Source organism: Sturnus vulgaris, chromosome 11 (assembly GCF_052056855.1).
Source record: "Sturnus vulgaris isolate bStuVul1 chromosome 11, bStuVul1.hap1, whole genome shotgun sequence".
NCBI lineage: Eukaryota > Metazoa > Chordata > Aves > Passeriformes > Sturnidae > Sturnus > Sturnus vulgaris.
Window position 1 is genome coordinate 21,302,767 of NC_142253.1, and position 22,564 is coordinate 21,325,330.

The window sequence follows — 22,564 nt, forward strand, 5'->3', positions numbered from 1 at the left end:
GCTCTGGGCTGGCTCTGGTCACTCTGCACACTCTTTCCACGTCCTGTGCAACATCCCTGAAGCGCTGTGCCCGCACTGCCAAGCAGCAGAGAGGGCAGCTGAAGGCTCAGCAGGGCTCAGGCCCAGAGGCACAGCAATTACCTCCTGCGACTGTGCCTGGCATCGCCTCCCTTCCTGTAGAAGAGGCTGGAACAGAAGCACTGCTTCCTCTGGGAAAACCTTCCTTCTGCACAGCCTCTACTTTCATTTCTGGAGAAAGGAAAAGGGAGCGCTGGATGAGGTGGAGGCATTCCCCACTGGGGAGGTGGCACCTTCAGGAGATGGTGAAAGATATGGTTCAGGATCAGGAAAATGGCCAGGCTCTTGGAGCTGGGCCAGAGCACTCCCTCACTGAAACACCCGCCCTGCTGATCTACCCCAAGACCGGGAAATTGCAGGGGATTTCAGAGTGTGCATGGCCAGTGGGGCATTTTGGGCTCCCAGTCAGCTGATGCCAAAGGCCTTCCTGCAGAGGCTGGGGAGAAGCTGCAGCCAGGCCAAGCAGGGAAACAGCCCTGCAGGGTGTGAGAGCTGCAGCGAGGCAGCCAGGCTGCCATGGATCCCTTCCCGCTGTGCCAGGTATGGCGTGTCCAGATGTGCAGAGAAAGCCCCTGGGTTGTGAGTCTCAGGAGGAGGCTGAGGGAAATGGAACCCCCTTGTTTTCCCTGCAGCACCTCTTTCAGCATTTGCCTCATGACTTCTAATGGCTCCAGGGTTTTCCTGTCTGCCATGTGTTTGCTGTTTTCTGTTGGAGGACCTTAACAGAAAGTAGTTCCATTTCCCAGGAGTGGATCCCACAAAAGCAGTGCTCAGCCTGTGGGGTCAGCAGTGACGCACTACTCACCCCTATGACGGGAGCTGAGCTTGTGAGCGACATCCAGGCCAGGAGCTGAAGAAGCCCTCCCTGCAGACACACCCGTAACTGAAAAGCCAAAGAAACTTCAGTCACCTGGTTCTTGGCAGCCTGTCAATAATTATTTCTTGGTGGGACAGTGAGAACTTACCTGCAGGAGGTCCAGAGGGCTTCAGAACAACTTCATAGCGCCACGTCATGGGAGGAGCCTTGCCAGCAACCCCATCTAGAAGCAAACCAAGATGAGAAGAGTTTCCATTGTGCACCAGGCCTGGCTGTGGCCCTGGGCTCACGGCAGGCCTCCTGCTCAGGGCTGCTCCTGTGCCTTGGGCCTCTGGGCACTCAGGGCAGCTGTGGGAGCAGCCGCAGCGGGAGGGACCTTGGTGCACGAGTCCCATTTCCCAGGGGCTGGGAAGGAACGAGCTCCGGAGGCCTCGAAGCCGAGGTGCCTCCAGCTGTGGCTGCTGCCGGGCCGTGCAAGGGCAGGCTCTGGGGGAAGAGCTGCTGCCACACAGCCCTGCCCAGGGCTGAGCCCGGCACCGCAATTAGGAGTTTCGGCATTTTGGGCTCCCAGTCAGCTGATGCCAAAAGCCTTCCTGCAGAGGCTCGGGAGAAGCTGCAGCCAGGCCAGGCTGGGAAACAGCCCTGCAGGGCGGGTCAGCAGCAGCGGGGCAGCCAGGCTGCCATGGATCCCTTCCCGCTGTGCCGGGCACAGCATGTGCTGATGTGCAGAGAAAGCTCCCAGATGCTTCAACTCAGGAAAAGGCTGAGGCAAGTACACGCACCATGTCTTCTCTGCATCATTTGTTTCAGTATATTCCGCACGCCTTCTGATGATTCTTGGGATTTCTTGTCTGCTCTGTCCGGGATCTTTCCCGTCGGATGACCTTAGAGCAACAGAGTTCCATTTCCCAGCAGTGGATCCCATAAAAGCAGTGCTCGGCCTGTGGGGTCAGCAGGGACACGCTACTCACCCCTGTGATGGGAGCCGGGCTTGCCTGCTGGAACCAACACAGGAGCTGGAGAAATGCTCCCTGCAGACACACCTGTAACTCAACAGCCACAGAAGCTTCTGTCATCTCTGCTGCTCTGCACGGGCAGCCCTGAGCTGCAGGAGCAGTGAGGGGGAATTGCACAGGGCGAGGGCACACACGCGCACGGCTCTGTCCTGGCACCTGCAGCCATGCCCCCCCGGTCGAGCTTTGGGCTCTGAGCTGGCAGCTTCCCCAGGGGGAAAGGTCTTCACCTACCCTCGCCATCTCCCCGAGGCTCATCCAGGAATGTGGGTTGGGAAGCCAGATCACCTTCACCAACAGGTTCATCTGCAAAGGAAGCAGGACAGAGCAGCTCCCAGCACTGCAGGAGATCCTCAGGCTGCCTGGGACCTGCGAGGAGGCGTGCAAAGCACAGCCCCGGGGCATAGTCCTGGGCCCTTCCCTTCCCTCTCTGCTCTTCTCCATGGCTGCAGAGAGCACATGGAAGGAGACAGTGGCATTGCACGTGGCAAGAGGATGTACAGTTAAATGCTCCTTCCTCCCACTGACTGTGATCCTGTGGGATCATCAGGGCTCCAGAAGGGAGCAGGGCAATGTTTCCAGAAACCATCAACCTTGATTTGATCTTAAGGGAAATGGCACATGTATGAGCTCTTGCCACAGTGACACTGCTTATTCTATCCGGAAAGGGCCATTGAGAACTTGCCTCCAGCATTCTCCACGAATTTTAAGCCAGATTCCACCAGGGCTTCCAGGTAATCCAGGTCACGATCCCAGTCTAGAAGGGAGCACAGGTCAGAAGCATTTCCGTGGTGTGTTGGGATTCCCTTCTGCCTTAGGGAACTGGGCAGTGCAAGGGGCTCGGGTAAGGGTGTGGGAGCCAGATGTGAATGGACATGGCCAACACTGGGTGTTCTCTCCCTCCCACAGAGGAAAGCCTCCCTAAAGCTTTATGGAAAACCATCCCCAAGGCTTCGTGGGGAGAAGGGAGCGCTGTCCTGGGAAAGGGGAGCCAGGCGGCCGGCTCACCTGCTCCCTTCCCTCGCCATGGAGCTGCCTGGGCAGCCCTGGGAGGGAGGGCCACTGCCAGGAGGAGCAGGAGGAAGAGGCGCAGAGCAAGGGCCATGGTGCCTTGCCCTGTGCCAGTCCCGCAGCTCTTGCTGCCGCCGCTGTCCTGACGCCGCTGTCCCGACGCCGCTGTCCCAATGTCAGCACCACTGCCGCCGCCGCCGCCGCCGCTGCTGCTGCTGCTGCCGCAACGGTTGTGCTCAAGGACTGACTGCTCGGTGGCTGTGGTGCTGTGCAACCACGGGTCTCTGGGACCTCTGTGACCTCAGAGCCTGCTGTGACCTCAGCCTGCTGTCAGCCCAGAGCCTGCTGTGACCTCATGGCCTTAGCTGTGCCCCCAGAGCGTACCCCCATCTGTACGAATGGGCTGCCCTGACTGTAAATGGTTTGCTTCATCAAAGGCCATTGCTTAGCAAAACCTTTTGTTTTGCCTGCTGACACTGCTGGTCAGGCTGTGTCCCTGGAGATGCTCCTGATGGCTTCCTGTAGCAATGGGGAGCAAAGAGACACCTACCCCCTTATGCGTCCCACAGAGATCACTTTATTATAGAAATCACCCCCCTTTTATACCTTTCATCTCAATGAGACAAAACCAAAACTTTAGAGAAGATGGGCACCCATTGGCTGGCTCAGCTGCCGTCCGCCCATGCGTCTTTTCCCCCAGTCTGCTCCCCATTCATACGCTGTCCACACGTTCCTCCTCATTCCTGCCTCTCACTTCTCAGCCAACTTCCAGCCGTCCAGCCTGCAGCTGAGCCTTCCCCACAGGGATTTCTGCTGAACATAACCCTTAGCAACTTGAACAATTACAATCCCATATCCCACAGCTTCCCTCTTTTCCTGGGCATGCTGCTGGTGGAGGTCCAGGCGCAGATGATGCCACTGAAGGAGATGTGCCCTCAGCCCAGGGATGCTCAGCATGGGCTCCCCCAGCCCCTCGGGGCCCCGCTGCTGGTCACAGCAGCCCCTGCCTGGCTCCTGCCTGCCCGCACCGTGGGCATCCATGGCTGCTCCTGGACATGGAGCTCAGCCAGTGCTGCTGCCGTGTGGGCTTTGCTGGTGGTACTACTCGGACACTGGGGTGACAGCTCCATCGCTCCATCTCTTTATTGGAACAGAAGAATGGGCCATCACCTACCCCTGGGGGGGGGGGGGTGAGGGGGGGTTCACCTTCAGTGTTGTTTAGAGGGTAGGGCCAGGGGGCTTAGGGGGCTGGGTTGATGCTGGGGTCTCTAGAAGAACATGGGAATGAGCTGGGACGGGGCAGAGGGAGATCAAAAAAGGGAGTGAAGGCAGCTTGGGGATACCCATGGGGAGAAGAGATGGCAGGGGGATCTAGAGGGTCACAGGAGGTTCCCTCATAGATGGCCATTTTGGGGTCTTCTTCTCAGAGCTCCTGTAAGGGCTGCCCAGGAGCCCTCTGCTGGAGGAGCTGCTCCATTGGTCCGAGCGCCAGGTGTAGCCTCCAGCTTTCATCTGCTGTCCAGAGGCGCTCCTGTGGAGAGAGGAGTGTCTGAGGCCCCAGCTGCCGCTGGCACACAGGGACCCTCCTGCACAGCAGGGCCCAGAGCTGGCAAGGCTCCCCAGCACGGCTGGAGCTGCTGGCACACCTTGGCCCAGCTGGACAGCTGCCCCTCAAGGCCCCGGCCAGCAGGGGATGGCTCTGGGCAGGGTCCCTGGCCAGGAGCGGGCCCCAGAGCGCGTCTGCCTTCCAAGGGCAATCTGGTCCCTGCTCTTTCTCCTCCCCGCCTTGCTTTGCCTCTGCCCGCTGCTCCTGGGGCTGCTCTTGGCCCCGCAGCCTCAGTGGGAGCCAGCACTGGCTGCAGCCCCAGTGGGCTCCCCTGGACAAGGCCCAGCAATGAAGAGGCCAATGAAAGCACCGGGCAGCAGCAGAACCCTCAGCAGAGTTATGTGGACAACCACTGACCAGCCACAATTCTACAGCAACTCACTGAGAATGGTTCCTGTCTACAAGCAGCCATCCAATGAAGCTGTCTGAGGGGAAGAGCAACAAAACACTCACCGTTTTCTCTTCCAGCAATACCAGATTCCAACAGAGCACAACATGAAGATGAGTGCCCCAGCAGCCACGATGGCCATTAACTCAAGTAAGCAGCGTGTTCCGTGACAGACACCGCTTCCAATGCCCTTCTGGGAATCGGGAACACGTGTTGAGGTGCCGGCTGCATCTGTGAGAGCAATGGGGAGCGTGAGCCCGGGCTCTGCTCCACTGCTGAGCTGGCAGCTCGCTGGACACGGCCAGGATGTTGTCTGCTTCCCCCAGAGCTGGGGCCTGCAGGCACCTTGGCACCCCTTGGCACAGGCTGTGCCACCCAACAAAGCCCAGAGGGCCGGGAGGAGAGCCCGGGGATGGCGCAGCTGCTTGGGCAGTCGCTCCTTCCAGGGAGCCGGGCCCACCCATCCCTGAGCAGCCAGTGCCAGCCCCGACCCTGCCTGCCCCGTGACAGCTCCCCCAGCCCAAGGGGACAGAGTCAGGGCCTGTCAGGACACAGGGCAGCCCCTGCCCAGCCGGGAGTCAGGGCTGGCTGTAGCCCTGGGCTCACAACAGGGCTCCCGCTCGGGGCTGCTCCTGTGCCTTGGGCCTCTGGGCACTCAGGGCAGCTGTGGGAGGAGCTGCAGTGGGAGGGACCTTGGTGCACGAGTCCCATTTCCCAGGGGCTGGGAAGGAACGAGCTCCGGAGGCCTCGAAGCCGAGGCGCCTCCAGCTTTGGCTGCTGCCGGGCCGTGCAAGGGCAGGCTCTGGGGGAAGAGCTGCTGCCACACAGCCCTGCCCAGGGCTGAGCCTGGCACAGCAATTACCTCCTGTGCATGTGCCCGTGCCTGGCATCGCCTTTCTTCTTGACGCAGAGGCTGCCGATGAGTGACTGCTTCCACTGGGAAATGCTGCCTTCCACAGAAGCTCTATGTCCAGGTCTTACGGAGAAAGGAAGAGAGATAGTTGGATCAGATGGAACTGTTCCCTATTTGGGTGCTGGCATCTTCAGGAGGCAATACTTGTCAACAATATGGACAAGGCTCAGGAAAAGGCCCAGGCTCTTGGGGCAGTGACAGGGCTCTCTCTTGTCCAAATCACCACCTCTCCTGATCTACCCTGAGACCAGGAAATTGCAGGGGATCTCAGGGTGTGCAAGGCCCATGGGGCACTTTGGGCTCCCAGTCAGCTGATGTCAAAGGCCTTCCTGCAGAGGCTGGGGAGAAACTGCAGCCAGGCCGGGCTGTGAAAAAGCCCCGCAGGGCGTGACAGCAGCAGTGGGGCAGCGAGGCTGCCATGGATCCCTTCCCTCTTCGCCGGGTATAGTGTGTCCAGATGTGGAAAGAAAGACCCGGGCTGCTGAATCTCAAAAAAAGGCTGAAGGAAGTGCTCCCACCTTGTCTTCTCTGCATCATTTGTTTCAGTATTTTCTGCATGTCTTCTGATGGTTCTTGGGATTTCTTGTCTGCTCTGTCCGGGATCTTTCCCGTCGGAGGACCTTAGAGCAACAGAGTTCCATTTCCCAGCAGTGGATCCCACAAAAGCAGTGCTCGGCCTGTGGGGTCAGCAGGGACACACTACTCACCCCTGCGATGGGAGCCGGGCTTGCCTGCTGGAACCAGCACAGGAGCTGGAGAAATGCTCCCTGCGGACACACCTGTAACTCAACAGCCACAGAAGCTTCTGTCATCTCTGCTGCTCTGCACGGGCAGCCCTGAGCTGCAGGAGCAGTGAGGGGGAATTGCACAGGGCGAGGGCACACACGCGCACGGCTCTGTCCTGGCACCTGCAGCCATGCCCCCCCGGTCGAGCTTTGGGCTCTGAGCTGGCAGCTCCCCCAGGGGGAAAGGTCTTCACCTACCCTCGCCATCTCCCCGAGGCTCATCCAGGAATGTGGGTTGGGAAGCCAGATCACCTTCACCAACAGGTTCATCTGCAAAGGAAGCAGGACAGAGCAGCTCTCAGCACTGCAGGAGGTCCTCAGGCTGCCTGGGGCCAGGCAAAGGCACAAGCACAAGGCACAGCCCCAGGCCCTTCTCTTCTCTCTCTGCTCTTCTCCGTGGCTGCACAAAGCACATGGAAGGAGACAGTGGCATTGCACATGGGAAGAAGATTTAACAGCTAAATCCTTCTTTCTCCCACTGACAGCCGTCCTGTGGGATCATCAGGGCTCCAGAAAGAAGGAGGTCAAGGTTTCCAGAAACCATCAGCCTTCAGAGGAACTTAAGCAAAGTGGCACATGAGCGGGCTTCTGCCACCTTGACACTGATTATTCTGTCAGTAAAGGGACACTGAGAATTTGCCTCCGGCATCTGGGAAAGTCTTCAAACCTCCATTCACCAGCAATTCCCAATAATGCATGCCCTGATCCCCATCTGGAAGGGAGCACAGATCAGAAGCATTTCCATGGTGTACTGGGATCCCCTTCTGCCTTAGGGATCTGGGCACTGCAAGGGGGTTGGGAAAGGCTGTGGGGGCCAGATGTGAATGGACGTGGCCAAAGCTGCAGAGGGGCATGGGGAGCTCTGGGCTGGCTCTGGTCACTCTGCACACTCTTTCCACGTCCTGTGCAACATCCCTGAAGCGCTGTGCCCGCACTGCCAAGCAGCAGAGAGGGCAGCTGAAGGCTCAGCAGGGCTCAGGCCCAGAGGCACAGCAATTACCTCCTGCGACTGTGCCTGGCATCGCCTCCCTTCCTGTAGAAGAGGCTGGAACAGAAGCACTGCTTCCTCTGGGAAAACCTTCCTTCTGCACAGCCTCTACTTTCATTTCTGGAGAAAGGAAAAGGGAGCGCTGGATGAGGTGGAGGCATTCCCCACTGGGGAGGTGGCACCTTCAGGAGATGGTGAAAGATATGGTTCAGGATCAGGAAAATGGCCAGGCTCTTGGAGCTGGGCCAGAGCACTCCCTCACTGAAACACCCGCCCTGCTGATCTACCCCAAGACCGGGAAATTGCAGGGGATTTCAGAGTGTGCATGGCCAGTGGGGCATTTTGGGCTCCCAGTCAGCTGATGCCAAAGGCCTTCCTGCAGAGGCTGGGGAGAAGCTGCAGCCAGGCCAAGCAGGGAAACAGCCCTGCAGGGTGTGAGAGCTGCAGCGAGGCAGCCAGGCTGCCATGGATCCCTTCCCGCTGTGCCAGGTATGGCGTGTCCAGATGTGCAGAGAAAGCCCCTGGGTTGTGAGTCTCAGGAGGAGGCTGAGGGAAATGGAACCCCCTTGTTTTCCCTGCAGCACCTCTTTCAGCATTTGCCTCATGACTTCTAATGGCTCCAGGGTTTTCCTGTCTGCCATGTGTTTGCTGTTTTCTGTTGGAGGACCTTAACAGAAAGTAGTTCCATTTCCCAGGAGTGGATCCCACAAAAGCAGTGCTCAGCCTGTGGGGTCAGCAGTGACGCACTACTCACCCCTATGACGGGAGCTGAGCTTGTGAGCGACATCCAGGCCAGGAGCTGAAGAAGCCCTCCCTGCAGACACACCCGTAACTGAAAAGCCAAAGAAACTTCAGTCACCTGGTTCTTGGCAGCCTGTCAATAATTATTTCTTGGTGGGACAGTGAGAACTTACCTGCAGGAGGTCCAGAGGGCTTCAGAACAACTTCATAGCGCCACGTCATGGGAGGAGCCTTGCCAGCAACCCCATCTAGAAGCAAACCAAGATGAGAAGAGTTTCCATTGTGCACCAGGCCTGGCTGTGGCCCTGGGCTCACGGCAGGCCTCCTGCTCAGGGCTGCTCCTGTGCCTTGGGCCTCTGGGCACTCAGGGCAGCTGTGGGAGCAGCCGCAGCGGGAGGGACCTTGGTGCACGAGTCCCATTTCCCAGGGGCTGGGAAGGAACGAGCTCCGGAGGCCTCGAAGCCGAGGTGCCTCCAGCTGTGGCTGCTGCCGGGCCGTGCAAGGGCAGGCTCTGGGGGAAGAGCTGCTGCCACACAGCCCTGCCCAGGGCTGAGCCCGGCACCGCAATTAGGAGTTTCGGCATTTTGGGCTCCCAGTCAGCTGATGCCAAAAGCCTTCCTGCAGAGGCTCGGGAGAAGCTGCAGCCAGGCCAGGCTGGGAAACAGCCCTGCAGGGCGGGTCAGCAGCAGCGGGGCAGCCAGGCTGCCATGGATCCCTTCCCGCTGTGCCGGGCACAGCATGTGCTGATGTGCAGAGAAAGCTCCCAGATGCTTCAACTCAGGAAAAGGCTGAGGCAAGTACACGCACCATGTCTTCTCTGCATCATTTGTTTCAGTATATTCCGCACGCCTTCTGATGATTCTTGGGATTTCTTGTCTGCTCTGTCCGGGATCTTTCCCGTCGGATGACCTTAGAGCAACAGAGTTCCATTTCCCAGCAGTGGATCCCATAAAAGCAGTTCTCGGCCTGTGGGGTCAGCAGGGACACGCTACTCACCCCTGTGATGGGAGCCGGGCTTGCCTGCTGGAACCAGCACAGGAGCTGGAGAAATGCTCCCTGCAGACACACCTGTAACTCAACAGCCACAGAAGCTTCTGTCATCTCTGCTGCTCTGCACGGGCAGCCCTGAGCTGCAGGAGCAGTGAGGGGGAATTGCACAGGGCGAGGGCACACACGCGCACGGCTCTGTCCTGGCACCTGCAGCCATGCCCCCCCGGTCGAGCTTTGGGCTCTGAGCTGGCAGCTTCCCCAGGGGGAAAGGTCTTCACCTACCCTCGCCATCTCCCCGAGGCTCATCCAGGAATGTGGGTTGGGAAGCCAGATCACCTTCACCAACAGGTTCATCTGCAAAGGAAGCAGGACAGAGCAGCTCCCAGCACTGCAGGAGATCCTCAGGCTGCCTGGGACCTGCGAGGAGGCGTGCAAAGCACAGCCCCGGGGCATAGTCCTGGGCCCTTCCCTTCCCTCTCTGCTCTTCTCCATGGCTGCAGAGAGCACATGGAAGGAGACAGTGGCATTGCACGTGGCAAGAGGATGTACAGTTAAATGCTCCTTCCTCCCACTGACTGTGATCCTGTGGGATCATCAGGGCTCCAGAAGGGAGCAGGGCAATGTTTCCAGAAACCATCAACCTTGATTTGATCTTAAGGGAAATGGCACATGTATGAGCTCTTGCCACAGTGACACTGCTTATTCTATCCGGAAAGGGCCATTGAGAACTTGCCTCCAGCATTCTCCGCGAATTTTAAGCCAGATTCCACCAGGGCTTCCAGGTAATCCAGGTCACGATCCCAGTCTAGAAGGGAGCACAGGTCAGAAGCATTTCCGTGGTGTGTTGGGATTCCCTTCTGCCTTAGGGAACTGGGCAGTGCAAGGGGCTCGGGTAAGGGTGTGGGAGCCAGATGTGAATGGACATGGCCAACACTGGGTGTTCTCTCCCTCCCACAGAGGAAAGCCTCCCTAAAGCTTTATGGAAAACCATCCCCAAGGCTTCGTGGGGAGAAGGGAGCGCTGTCCTGGGAAAGGGGAGCCAGGCGGCCGGCTCACCTGCTCCCTTCCCTCGCCATGGAGCTGCCTGGGCAGCCCTGGGAGGGAGGGCCACTGCCAGGAGGAGCAGGAGGAAGAGGCGCAGAGCAAGGGCCATGGTGCCTTGCCCTGTGCCAGTCCCGCAGCTCTTGCTGCCGCCGCTGTCCTGACGCCGCTGTCCCGACGCCGCTGTCCCAATGTCAGCACCTCTGCCGCCGCCGCCGCCGCCGCTGCTGCTGCTGCTGCCGCAACGGTTGTGCTCAAGGACTGACTGCTCGGTGGCTGTGGTGCTGTGCAACCACGGGTCTCTGGGACCTCTGTGACCTCAGAGCCTGCTGTGACCTCAGCCTGCTGTCAGCCCAGAGCCTGCTGTGACCTCATGGCCTTAGCTGTGCCCCCAGAGCGTACCCCCATCTGTACGAATGGGCTGCCCTGACTGTAAATGGTTTGCTTCATCAAAGGCCATTGCTTAGCAAAACCTTTTGTTTTGCCTGCTGACACTGCTGGTCAGGCTGTGTCCCTGGAGATGCTCCTGATGGCTTCCTGTAGCAATGGGGAGCAAAGAGACACCTACCCCCTTATGCGTCCCACAGAGATCACTTTATTATAGAAATCACCCCCCTTTTATACCTTTCATCTCAGTGAGACAAAACCAAAACTTTAGAGAAGATGGGCACCCATTGGCTGGCTCAGCTTCAGTCCGCCCATGCGTCTTTTTCCCCAGTCTGCTCCCCATTCATACGCTGTCCACACGTTCCTCCTCATTCCTGCCTCTCACTTCTCAGCCAACTTCCAGCCGTCCAGCCTGCAGCTGAGCCTTCCCCACAGGGATTTCTGCTGAACATAACCCTTAGCAACTTGAACAATTACAATCCCATATCCCACAGCTTCCCTCTTTTCCTGGGCATGCTGCTGGCGGAGGTCCAGGCGCAGATGATGCCACTGAAGGAGATGTGCCCTCAGCCCAGGGATGCTCAGCATGGGCTCCCCCAGCCCCTCGGGGCCCCGCTGCTGGTCACAGCAGCCCCTGCCTGGCTCCTGCCTGCCCGCACCGTGGGCATCCATGGCTGCTCCTGGACATGGAGCTCAGCCAGTGCTGCTGCCGTGTGGGCTTTGCTGGTGGTACTACTCGGACACTGGGGTGACAGCTCCATCGCTCCATCTCTTTATTGGAACAGAAGAATGGGCCATCACCTACCCCTGGGGGGGGGGGTGAGGGGGGGTTCACCTTCAGTGTTGTTTAGAGGGTAGGGCCAGGGGGCTTAGGGGGCTGGGTTGATGCTGGGGTCTCTAGAAGAACATGGGAATGAGCTGGGACGGGGCAGAGGGAGATCAAAAAAGGGAGTGAAGGCAGCTTGGGGATACCCATGGGGAGAAGAGATGGCAGGGGGATCTAGAGGGTCACAGGAGGTTCCCTCATAGATGGCCATTTTGGGGTCTTCTTCTCAGAGCTCCTGTAAGGGCTGCCCAGGAGCCCTCTGCTGGAGGAGCTGCTCCATTGGTCCGAGCGCCAGGTGTAGCCTCCAGCTTTCATCTGCTGTCCAGAGGCGCTCCTGTGGAGAGAGGAGTGTCTGAGGCCCCAGCTGCCGCTGGCACACAGGGACCCTCCTGCACAGCAGGGCCCAGAGCTGGCAAGGCTCCCCAGCACGGCTGGAGCTGCTGGCACACCTTGGCCCAGCTGGACAGCTGCCCCTCAAGGCCCCGGCCAGCAGGGGATGGCTCTGGGCAGGGTCCCTGGCCAGGAGCGGGCCCCAGAGCGCGTCTGCCTTCCAAGGGCAATCTGGTCCCTGCTCTTTCTCCTCCCCGCCTTGCTTTGCCTCTGCCCGCTGCTCCTGGGGCTGCTCTTGGCCCCGCAGCCTCAGTGGGAGCCAGCACTGGCTGCAGCCCCAGTGGGCTCCCCTGGACAAGGCCCAGCAATGAAGAGGCCAATGAAAGCACCGGGCAGCAGCAGAACCCTCAGCAGAGTTATGTGGACAACCACTGACCAGCCACAATTCTACAGCAACTCACTGAGAATGGTTCCTGTCTACAAGCAGCCATCCAATGAAGCTGTCTGAGGGGAAGAGCAACAAAACACTCACCGTTTTCTCTTCCAGCAATACCAGATTCCAACAGAGCACAACATGAAGATGAGTGCCCCAGCAGCCACGATGGCCATTAACTCAAGTAAACAGCGTGTTCCGTGACAGACACCGCTTCCAATGCCCTTCTGGGAATCGGGAACACGTGTTGAGGTGCCGGCTGCATCTGTGAGAGCAATGGGGAGCGTGAGCCCGGGCTCTGCTCCACTGCTGAGCTGGCAGCTCGCTGGACACGGCCAGGATGTTGTCTGCTTCCCCCAGAGCTGGGGCCTGCAGGCACCTTGGCACCCCTTGGCACAGGCTGTGCCACCCAACAAAGCCCAGAGGGCCGGGAGGAGAGCCCGGGGATGGCGCAGCTGCTTGGGCAGTCGCTCCTTCCAGGGAGCCGGGCCCACCCATCCCTGAGCAGCCAGTGCCAGCCCCGACCCTGCCTGCCCCGTGACAGCTCCCCCAGCCCAAGGGGACAGAGTCAGGGCCTGTCAGGACACAGGGCAGCCCCTGCCCAGCCGGGAGTCAGGGCTGGCTGTAGCCCTGGGCTCACAACAGGGCTCCCGCTCGGGGCTGCTCCTGTGCCTTGGGCCTCTGGGCACTCAGGGCAGCTGTGGGAGGAGCTGCAGTGGGAGGGACCTTGGTGCACGAGTCCCATTTCCCAGGGGCTGGGAAGGAACGAGCTCCGGAGGCCTCGAAGCCGAGGCGCCTCCAGCTTTGGCTGCTGCCGGGCCGTGCAAGGGCAGGCTCTGGGGGAAGAGCTGCTGCCACACAGCCCTGCCCAGGGCTGAGCCTGGCACAGCAATTACCTCCTGTGCATGTGCCCGTGCCTGGCATCGCCTTTCTTCTTGACGCAGAGGCTGCCGATGAGTGACTGCTTCCACTGGGAAATGCTGCCTTCCACAGAAGCTCTATGTCCAGGTCTTACGGAGAAAGGAAGAGAGATAGTTGGATCAGATGGAACTGTTCCCTATTTGGGTGCTGGCATCTTCAGGAGGCAATACTTGTCAACAATATGGACAAGGCTCAGGAAAAGGCCCAGGCTCTTGGGGCAGTGACAGGGCTCTCTCTTGTCCAAATCACCACCTCTCCTGATCTACCCTGAGACCAGGAAATTGCAGGGGATCTCAGGGTGTGCAAGGCCCATGGGGCACTTTGGGCTCCCAGTCAGCTGATGTCAAAGGCCTTCCTGCAGAGGCTGGGGAGAAACTGCAGCCAGGCCGGGCTGTGAAAAAGCCCCGCAGGGCGTGACAGCAGCAGTGGGGCAGCGAGGCTGCCATGGATCCCTTCCCTCTTCGCCGGGTATAGTGTGTCCAGATGTGGAAAGAAAGACCCGGGCTGCTGAATCTCAAAAAAAGGCTGAAGGAAGTGCTCCCACCTTGTCTTCTCTGCATCATTTGTTTCAGTATTTTCTGCATGTCTTCTGATGGTTCTTGGGATTTCTTGTCTGCTCTGTCCGGGATCTTTCCCGTCGGAGGACCTTAGAGCAACAGAGTTCCATTTCCCAGCAGTGGATCCCACAAAAGCAGTGCTCGGCCTGTGGGGTCAGCAGGGACACACTACTCACCCCTGCGATGGGAGCCGGGCTTGCCTGCTGGAACCAGCACAGGAGCTGGAGAAATGCTCCCTGCAGACACACCTGTAACTCAACAGCCACAGAAGCTTCTGTCATCTCTGCTGCTCTGCACGGGCAGCCCTGAGCTGCAGGAGCAGTGAGGGGGAATTGCACAGGGCGAGGGCACACACGCGCACGGCTCTGTCCTGGCACCTGCAGCCATGCCCCCCGGGCCGAGCTTTGGGCTCTGAGCTGGCAGCTCCCCCAGGGGGAAAGGTCTTCACCTACCCTCGCCATCTCCCCGAGGCTCATCCAGGAATGTGGGTTGGGAAGCCAGATCACCTTCACCAACAGGTTCATCTGCAAAGGAAGCAGGACAGAGCAGCTCTCAGCACTGCAGGAGGTCCTCAGGCTGCCTGGGGCCAGGCAAAGGCACAAGCACAAGGCACAGCCCCAGGCCCTTCTCTTCTCTCTCTGCTCTTCTCCGTGGCTGCACAAAGCACATGGAAGGAGACAGTGGCATTGCACATGGGAAGAAGATTTAACAGCTAAATCCTTCTTTCTCCCACTGACAGCCGTCCTGTGGGATCATCAGGGCTCCAGAAAGAAGGAGGTCAAGGTTTCCAGAAACCATCAGCCTTCAGAGGAACTTAAGCAAAGTGGCACATGAGCGGGCTTCTGCCACCTTGACACTGATTATTCTGTCAGTAAAGGGACACTGAGAATTTGCCTCCGGCATCTGGGAAAGTCTTCAAACCTCCATTCACCAGCAATTCCCAATAATGCATGCCCTGATCCCCATCTGGAAGGGAGCACAGATCAGAAGCATTTCCATGGTGTCCTGGGATCCCCTTCTGCCTTAGGGATCTGGGCACTGCAAGGGGGTTGGGAAAGGCTGTGGGGGCCAGATGTGAATGGACGTGGCCAAAGCTGCAGAGGGGCATGGGGAGCTCTGGGCTGGCTCTGGTCACTCTGCACACTCTTTCCACGTCCTGTGCAACATCCCTGAAGCGCTGTGCCCGCACTGCCAAGCAGCAGAGAGGGCAGCTGAAGGCTCAGCAGGGCTCAGGCCCAGAGGCACAGCAATTACCTCCTGCGACTGTGCCTGGCATCGCCTCCCTTCCTGTAGAAGAGGCTGGAACAGAACCACTGCTTCCTCTGGGAAAACCTTCCTTCTGCACAGCCTCTACTTTCATTTCTGGAGAAAGGAAAAGGGAGCGCTGGATGAGGTGGAGGCATTCCCCACTGGGGAGGTGGCACCTTCAGGAGATGGTGAAAGATATGGTTCAGGATCAGGAAAATGGCCAGGCTCTTGGAGCTGGGCCAGAGCACTCCCTCACTGAAACACCCGCCCTGCTGATCTACCCCAAGACCGGGAAATTGCAGGGGATTTCAGAGTGTGCATGGCCAGTGGGGCATTTTGGGCTCCCAGTCAGCTGATGCCAAAGGCCTTCCTGCAGAGGCTGGGGAGAAGCTGCAGCCAGGCCAAGCAGGGAAACAGCCCTGCAGGGTGTGAGAGCTGCAGCGAGGCAGCCAGGCTGCCATGGATCCCTTCCCGCTGTGCCAGGTATGGCGTGTCCAGATGTGCAGAGAAAGCCCCTGGGTTGTGAGTCTCAGGAGGAGGCTGAGGGAAATGGAACCCCCTTGTTTTCCCTGCAGCACCTCTTTCAGCATTTGCCTCATGACTTCTAATGGCTCCAGGGTTTTCCTGTCTGCCATGTGTTTGCTGTTTTCTGTTGGAGGACCTTAACAGAAAGTAGTTCCATTTCCCAGGAGTGGATCCCACAAAAGCAGTGCTCAGCCTGTGGGGTCAGCAGTGACGCACTACTCACCCCTATGACGGGAGCTGAGCTTGTGAGCGACATCCAGGCCAGGAGCTGAAGAAGCCCTCCCTGCAGACACACCCGTAACTGAAAAGCCAAAGAAACTTCAGTCACCTGGTTCTTGGCAGCCTGTCAATAATTATTTCTTGGTGGGACAGTGAGAACTTACCTGCAGGAGGTCCAGAGGGCTTCAGAACAACTTCATAGCGCCACGTCATGGGAGGAGCCTTGCCAGCAACCCCATCTAGAAGCAAACCAAGATGAGAAGAGTTTCCATTGTGCACCAGGCCTGGCTGTGGCCCTGGGCTCACGGCAGGCCTCCTGCTCAGGGCTGCTCCTGTGCCTTGGGCCTCTGGGCACTCAGGGCAGCTGTGGGAGCAGCCGCAGCGGGAGGGACCTTGGTGCACGAGTCCCATTTCCCAGGGGCTGGGAAGGAACGAGCTCCGGAGGCCTCGAAGCCGAGGTGCCTCCAGCTGTGGCTGCTGCCGGGCCGTGCAAGGGCAGGCTCTGGGGGAAGAGCTGCTGCCACACAGCCCTGCCCAGGGCTGAGCCCGGCACCGCAATTAGGAGTTTCGGCATTTTGGGCTCCCAGTCAGCTGATGCCAAAAGCCTTCCTGCAGAGGCTCGGGAGAAGCTGCAGCCAGGCCAGGCTGGGAAACAGCCCTGCAGGGCGGGTCAGCAGCAGCGGGGCAGCCAGGCTGCCATGGATCCCTTCCCGCTGTGCCGGGCACAGCATGTGCTGATGTGCAGAGAAAGCTCCCAGATGCTTCAACTCAGGAAAAGGCTGAGGCAAGTACACGCACCATGTCTTCTCTGCATCATTTGTTTCAGTATATTCCGCACGCCTTCTGATGATTCTTGGGATTTCTTGTCTGCTCTGTCCGGGATCTTTCCCGTCGGATGACCTTAGAGCAACAGAGTTCCATTTCCCAGCAGTGGATCCCATAAAAGCAGTTCTCGGCCTGTGGGGTCAGCAGGGACACGCTACTCACCCCTGTGATGGGAGCCGGGCTTGCCTGCTGGAACCAGCACAGGAGCTGGAGAAATGCTCCCTGCAGACACACCTGTAACTCAACAGCCACAGAAGCTTCTGTCATCTCTGCTGCTCTGCACGGGCAGCCCTGAGCTGCAGGAGCAGTGAGGGGGAATTGCACAGGGCGAGGGCACACACGCGCACGGCTCTGTCCTGGCACCTGCAGCCATGCCCCCCCGGTCGAGCTTTGGGCTCTGAGCTGGCAGCTTCCCCAGGGGGAAAGGTCTTCACCTACCCTCGCCATCTCCCCGAGGCTCATCCAGGAATGTGGGTTGGGAAGCCAGATCACCTTCACCAACAGGTTCATCTGCAAAGGAAGCAGGACAGAGCAGCTCCCAGCACTGCAGGAGATCCTCAGGCTGCCTGGGACCTGCGAGGAGGCGTGCAAAGCACAGCCCCGGGGCATAGTCCTGGGCCCTTCCCTTCCCTCTCTGCTCTTCTCCATGGCTGCAGAGAGCACATGGAAGGAGACAGTGGCATTGCACGTGGCAAGAGGATGTACAGTTAAATGCTCCTTCCTCCCACTGACTGTGATCCTGTGGGATCATCAGGGCTCCAGAAGGGAGCAGGGCAATGTTTCCAGAAACCATCAACCTTGATTTGATCTTAAGGGAAATGGCACATGTATGAGCTCTTGCCACAGTGACACTGCTTATTCTATCCGGAAAGGGCCATTGAGAACTTGCCTCCAGCATTCTCCGCGAATTTTAAGCCAGATTCCACCAGGGCTTCCAGGTAATCCAGGTCACGATCCCAGTCTAGAAGGGAGCACAGGTCAGAAGCATTTCCGTGGTGTGTTGGGATTCCCTTCTGCCTTAGGGAACTGGGCAGTGCAAGGGGCTCGGGTAAGGGTGTGGGAGCCAGATGTGAATGGACATGGCCAACACTGGGTGTTCTCTCCCTCCCACAGAGGAAAGCCTCCCTAAAGCTTTATGGAAAACCATCCCCAAGGCTTCGTGGGGAGAAGGGAGCGCTGTCCTGGGAAAGGGGAGCCAGGCGGCCGGCTCACCTGCTCCCTTCCCTCGCCATGGAGCTGCCTGGGCAGCCCTGGGAGGGAGGGCCACTGCCAGGAGGAGCAGGAGGAAGAGGCGCAGAGCAAGGGCCATGGTGCCTTGCCCTGTGCCAGTCCCGCAGCTCTTGCTGCCGCCGCTGTCCTGACGCCGCTGTCCCGACGCCGCTGTCCCAATGTCAGCACCTCTGCCGCCGCCGCCGCCGCCGCTGCTGCTGCTGCTGCCGCAACGGTTGTGCTCAAGGACTGACTGCTCGGTGGCTGTGGTGCTGTGCAACCACGGGTCTCTGGGACCTCTGTGACCTCAGAGCCTGCTGTGACCTCAGCCTGCTGTCAGCCCAGAGCCTGCTGTGACCTCATGGCCTTAGCTGTGCCCCCAGAGCGTACCCCCATCTGTACGAATGGGCTGCCCTGACTGTAAATGGTTTGCTTCATCAAAGGCCATTGCTTAGCAAAACCTTTTGTTTTGCCTGCTGACACTGCTGGTCAGGCTGTGTCCCTGGAGATGCTCCTGATGGCTTCCTGTAGCAATGGGGAGCAAAGAGACACCTACCCCCTTATGCGTCCCACAGAGATCACTTTATTATAGAAATCACCCCCCTTTTATACCTTTCATCTCAGTGAGACAAAACCAAAACTTTAGAGAAGATGGGCACCCATTGGCTGGCTCAGCTTCAGTCCGCCCATGCGTCTTTTTCCCCAGTCTGCTCCCCATTCATACGCTGTCCACACGTTCCTCCTCATTCCTGCCTCTCACTTCTCAGCCAACTTCCAGCCGTCCAGCCTGCAGCTGAGCCTTCCCCACAGGGATTTCTGCTGAACATAACCCTTAGCAACTTGAACAATTACAATCCCATATCCCACAGCTTCCCTCTTTTCCTGGGCATGCTGCTGGCGGAGGTCCAGGCGCAGATGATGCCACTGAAGGAGATGTGCCCTCAGCCCAGGGATGCTCAGCATGGGCTCCCCCAGCCCCTCGGGGCCCCGCTGCTGGTCACAGCAGCCCCTGCCTGGCTCCTGCCTGCCCGCACCGTGGGCATCCATGGCTGCTCCTGGACATGGAGCTCAGCCAGTGCTGCTGCCGTGTGGGCTTTGCTGGTGGTACTACTCGGACACTGGGGTGACAGCTCCATCGCTCCATCTCTTTATTGGAACAGAAGAATGGGCCATCACCTACCCCTGGGGGGGGGGGTGAGGGGGGGTTCACCTTCAGTGTTGTTTAGAGGGTAGGGCCAGGGGGCTTAGGGGGCTGGGTTGATGCTGGGGTCTCTAGAAGAACATGGGAATGAGCTGGGACGGGGCAGAGGGAGATCAAAAAAGGGAGTGAAGGCAGCTTGGGGATACCCATGGGGAGAAGAGATGGCAGGGGGATCTAGAGGGTCACAGGAGGTTCCCTCATAGATGGCCATTTTGGGGTCTTCTTCTCAGAGCTCCTGTAAGGGCTGCCCAGGAGCCCTCTGCTGGAGGAGCTGCTCCATTGGTCCGAGCGCCAGGTGTAGCCTCCAGCTTTCATCTGCTGTCCAGAGGCGCTCCTGTGGAGAGAGGAGTGTCTGAGGCCCCAGCTGCCGCTGGCACACAGGGACCCTCCTGCACAGCAGGGCCCAGAGCTGGCAAGGCTCCCCAGCACGGCTGGAGCTGCTGGCACACCTTGGCCCAGCTGGACAGCTGCCCCTCAAGGCCCCGGCCAGCAGGGGATGGCTCTGGGCAGGGTCCCTGGCCAGGAGCGGGCCCCAGAGCGCGTCTGCCTTCCAAGGGCAATCTGGTCCCTGCTCTTTCTCCTCCCCGCCTTGCTTTGCCTCTGCCCGCTGCTCCTGGGGCTGCTCTTGGCCCCGCAGCCTCAGTGGGAGCCAGCACTGGCTGCAGCCCCAGTGGGCTCCCCTGGACAAGGCCCAGCAATGAAGAGGCCAATGAAAGCACCGGGCAGCAGCAGAACCCTCAGCAGAGTTATGTGGACAACCACTGACCAGCCACAATTCTACAGCAACTCACTGAGAATGGTTCCTGTCTACAAGCAGCCATCCAATGAAGCTGTCTGAGGGGAAGAGCAACAAAACACTCACCGTTTTCTCTTCCAGCAATACCAGATTCCAACAGAGCACAACATGAAGATGAGTGCCCCAGCAGCCACGATGGCCATTAACTCAAGTAAACAGCGTGTTCCGTGACAGACACCGCTTCCAATGCCCTTCTGGGAATCGGGAACACGTGTTGAGGTGCCGGCTGCATCTGTGAGAGCAATGGGGAGCGTGAGCCCGGGCTCTGCTCCACTGCTGAGCTGGCAGCTCGCTGGACACGGCCAGGATGTTGTCTGCTTCCCCCAGAGCTGGGGCCTGCAGGCACCTTGGCACCCCTTGGCACAGGCTGTGCCACCCAACAAAGCCCAGAGGGCCGGGAGGAGAGCCCGGGGATGGCGCAGCTGCTTGGGCAGTCGCTCCTTCCAGGGAGCCGGGCCCACCCATCCCTGAGCAGCCAGTGCCAGCCCCGACCCTGCCTGCCCCGTGACAGCTCCCCCAGCCCAAGGGGACAGAGTCAGGGCCTGTCAGGACACAGGGCAGCCCCTGCCCAGCCGGGAGTCAGGGCTGGCTGTAGCCCTGGGCTCACAACAGGGCTCCCGCTCGGGGCTGCTCCTGTGCCTTGGGCCTCTGGGCACTCAGGGCAGCTGTGGGAGGAGCTGCAGTGGGAGGGACCTTGGTGCACGAGTCCCATTTCCCAGGGGCTGGGAAGGAACGAGCTCCGGAGGCCTCGAAGCCGAGGCGCCTCCAGCTTTGGCTGCTGCCGGGCCGTGCAAGGGCAGGCTCTGGGGGAAGAGCTGCTGCCACACAGCCCTGCCCAGGGCTGAGCCTGGCACAGCAATTACCTCCTGTGCATGTGCCCGTGCCTGGCATCGCCTTTCTTCTTGACGCAGAGGCTGCCGATGAGTGACTGCTTCCACTGGGAAATGCTGCCTTCCACAGAAGCTCTATGTCCAGGTCTTACGGAGAAAGGAAGAGAGATAGTTGGATCAGATGGAACTGTTCCCTATTTGGGTGCTGGCATCTTCAGGAGGCAATACTTGTCAACAATATGGACAAGGCTCAGGAAAAGGCCCAGGCTCTTGGGGCAGTGACAGGGCTCTCTCTTGTCCAAATCACCACCTCTCCTGATCTACCCTGAGACCAGGAAATTGCAGGGGATCTCAGGGTGTGCAAGGCCCATGGGGCACTTTGGGCTCCCAGTCAGCTGATGTCAAAGGCCTTCCTGCAGAGGCTGGGGAGAAACTGCAGCCAGGCCGGGCTGTGAAAAAGCCCCGCAGGGCGTGACAGCAGCAGTGGGGCAGCGAGGCTGCCATGGATCCCTTCCCTCTTCGCCGGGTATAGTGTGTCCAGATGTGGAAAGAAAGACCCGGGCTGCTGAATCTCAAAAAAAGGCTGAAGGAAGTGCTCCCACCTTGTCTTCTCTGCATCATTTGTTTCAGTATTTTCTGCATGTCTTCTGATGGTTCTTGGGATTTCTTGTCTGCTCTGTCCGGGATCTTTCCCGTCGGAGGACCTTAGAGCAACAGAGTTCCATTTCCCAGCAGTGGATCCCACAAAAGCAGTGCTCGGCCTGTGGGGTCAGCAGGGACACACTACTCACCCCTGCGATGGGAGCCGGGCTTGCCTGCTGGAACCAGCACAGGAGCTGGAGAAATGCTCCCTGCAGACACACCTGTAACTCAACAGCCACAGAAGCTTCTGTCATCTCTGCTGCTCTGCACGGGCAGCCCTGAGCTGCAGGAGCAGTGAGGGGGAATTGCACAGGGCGAGGGCACACACGCGCACCGCTCTGTCCTGGCACCTGCAGCCATGCCCCCCGGGCCGAGCTTTGGGCTCTGAGCTGGCAGCTCCCCCAGGGGGAAAGGTCTTCACCTACCCTCGCCATCTCCCCGAGGCTCATCCAGGAATGTGGGTTGGGAAGCCAGATCACCTTCACCAACAGGTTCATCTGCAAAGGAAGCAGGACAGAGCAGCTCTCAGCACTGCAGGAGGTCCTCAGGCTGCCTGGGGCCAGGCAAAGGCACAAGCACAAGGCACAGCCCCAGGCCCTTCTCTTCTCTCTCTGCTCTTCTCCGTGGCTGCACAAAGCACATGGAAGGAGACAGTGGCATTGCACATGGGAAGAAGATTTAACAGCTAAATCCTTCTTTCTCCCACTGACAGCCGTCCTGTGGGATCATCAGGGCTCCAGAAAGAAGGAGGTCAAGGTTTCCAGAAACCATCAGCCTTCAGAGGAACTTAAGCAAAGTGGCACATGAGCGGGCTTCTGCCACCTTGACACTGATTATTCTGTCAGTAAAGGGACACTGAGAATTTGCCTCCGGCATCTGGGAAAGTCTTCAAACCTCCATTCACCAGCAATTCCCAATAATGCATGCCCTGATCCCCATCTGGAAGGGAGCACAGATCAGAAGCATTTCCATGGTGTCCTGGGATCCCCTTCTGCCTTAGGGATCTGGGCACTGCAAGGGGGTTGGGAAAGGCTGTGGGGGCCAGATGTGAATGGACGTGGCCAAAGCTGCAGAGGGGCATGGGGAGCTCTGGGCTGGCTCTGGTCACTCTGCACACTCTTTCCACGTCCTGTGCAACATCCCTGAAGCGCTGTGCCCGCACTGCCAAGCAGCAGAGAGGGCAGCTGAAGGCTCAGCAGGGCTCAGGCCCAGAGGCACAGCAATTACCTCCTGCGACTGTGCCT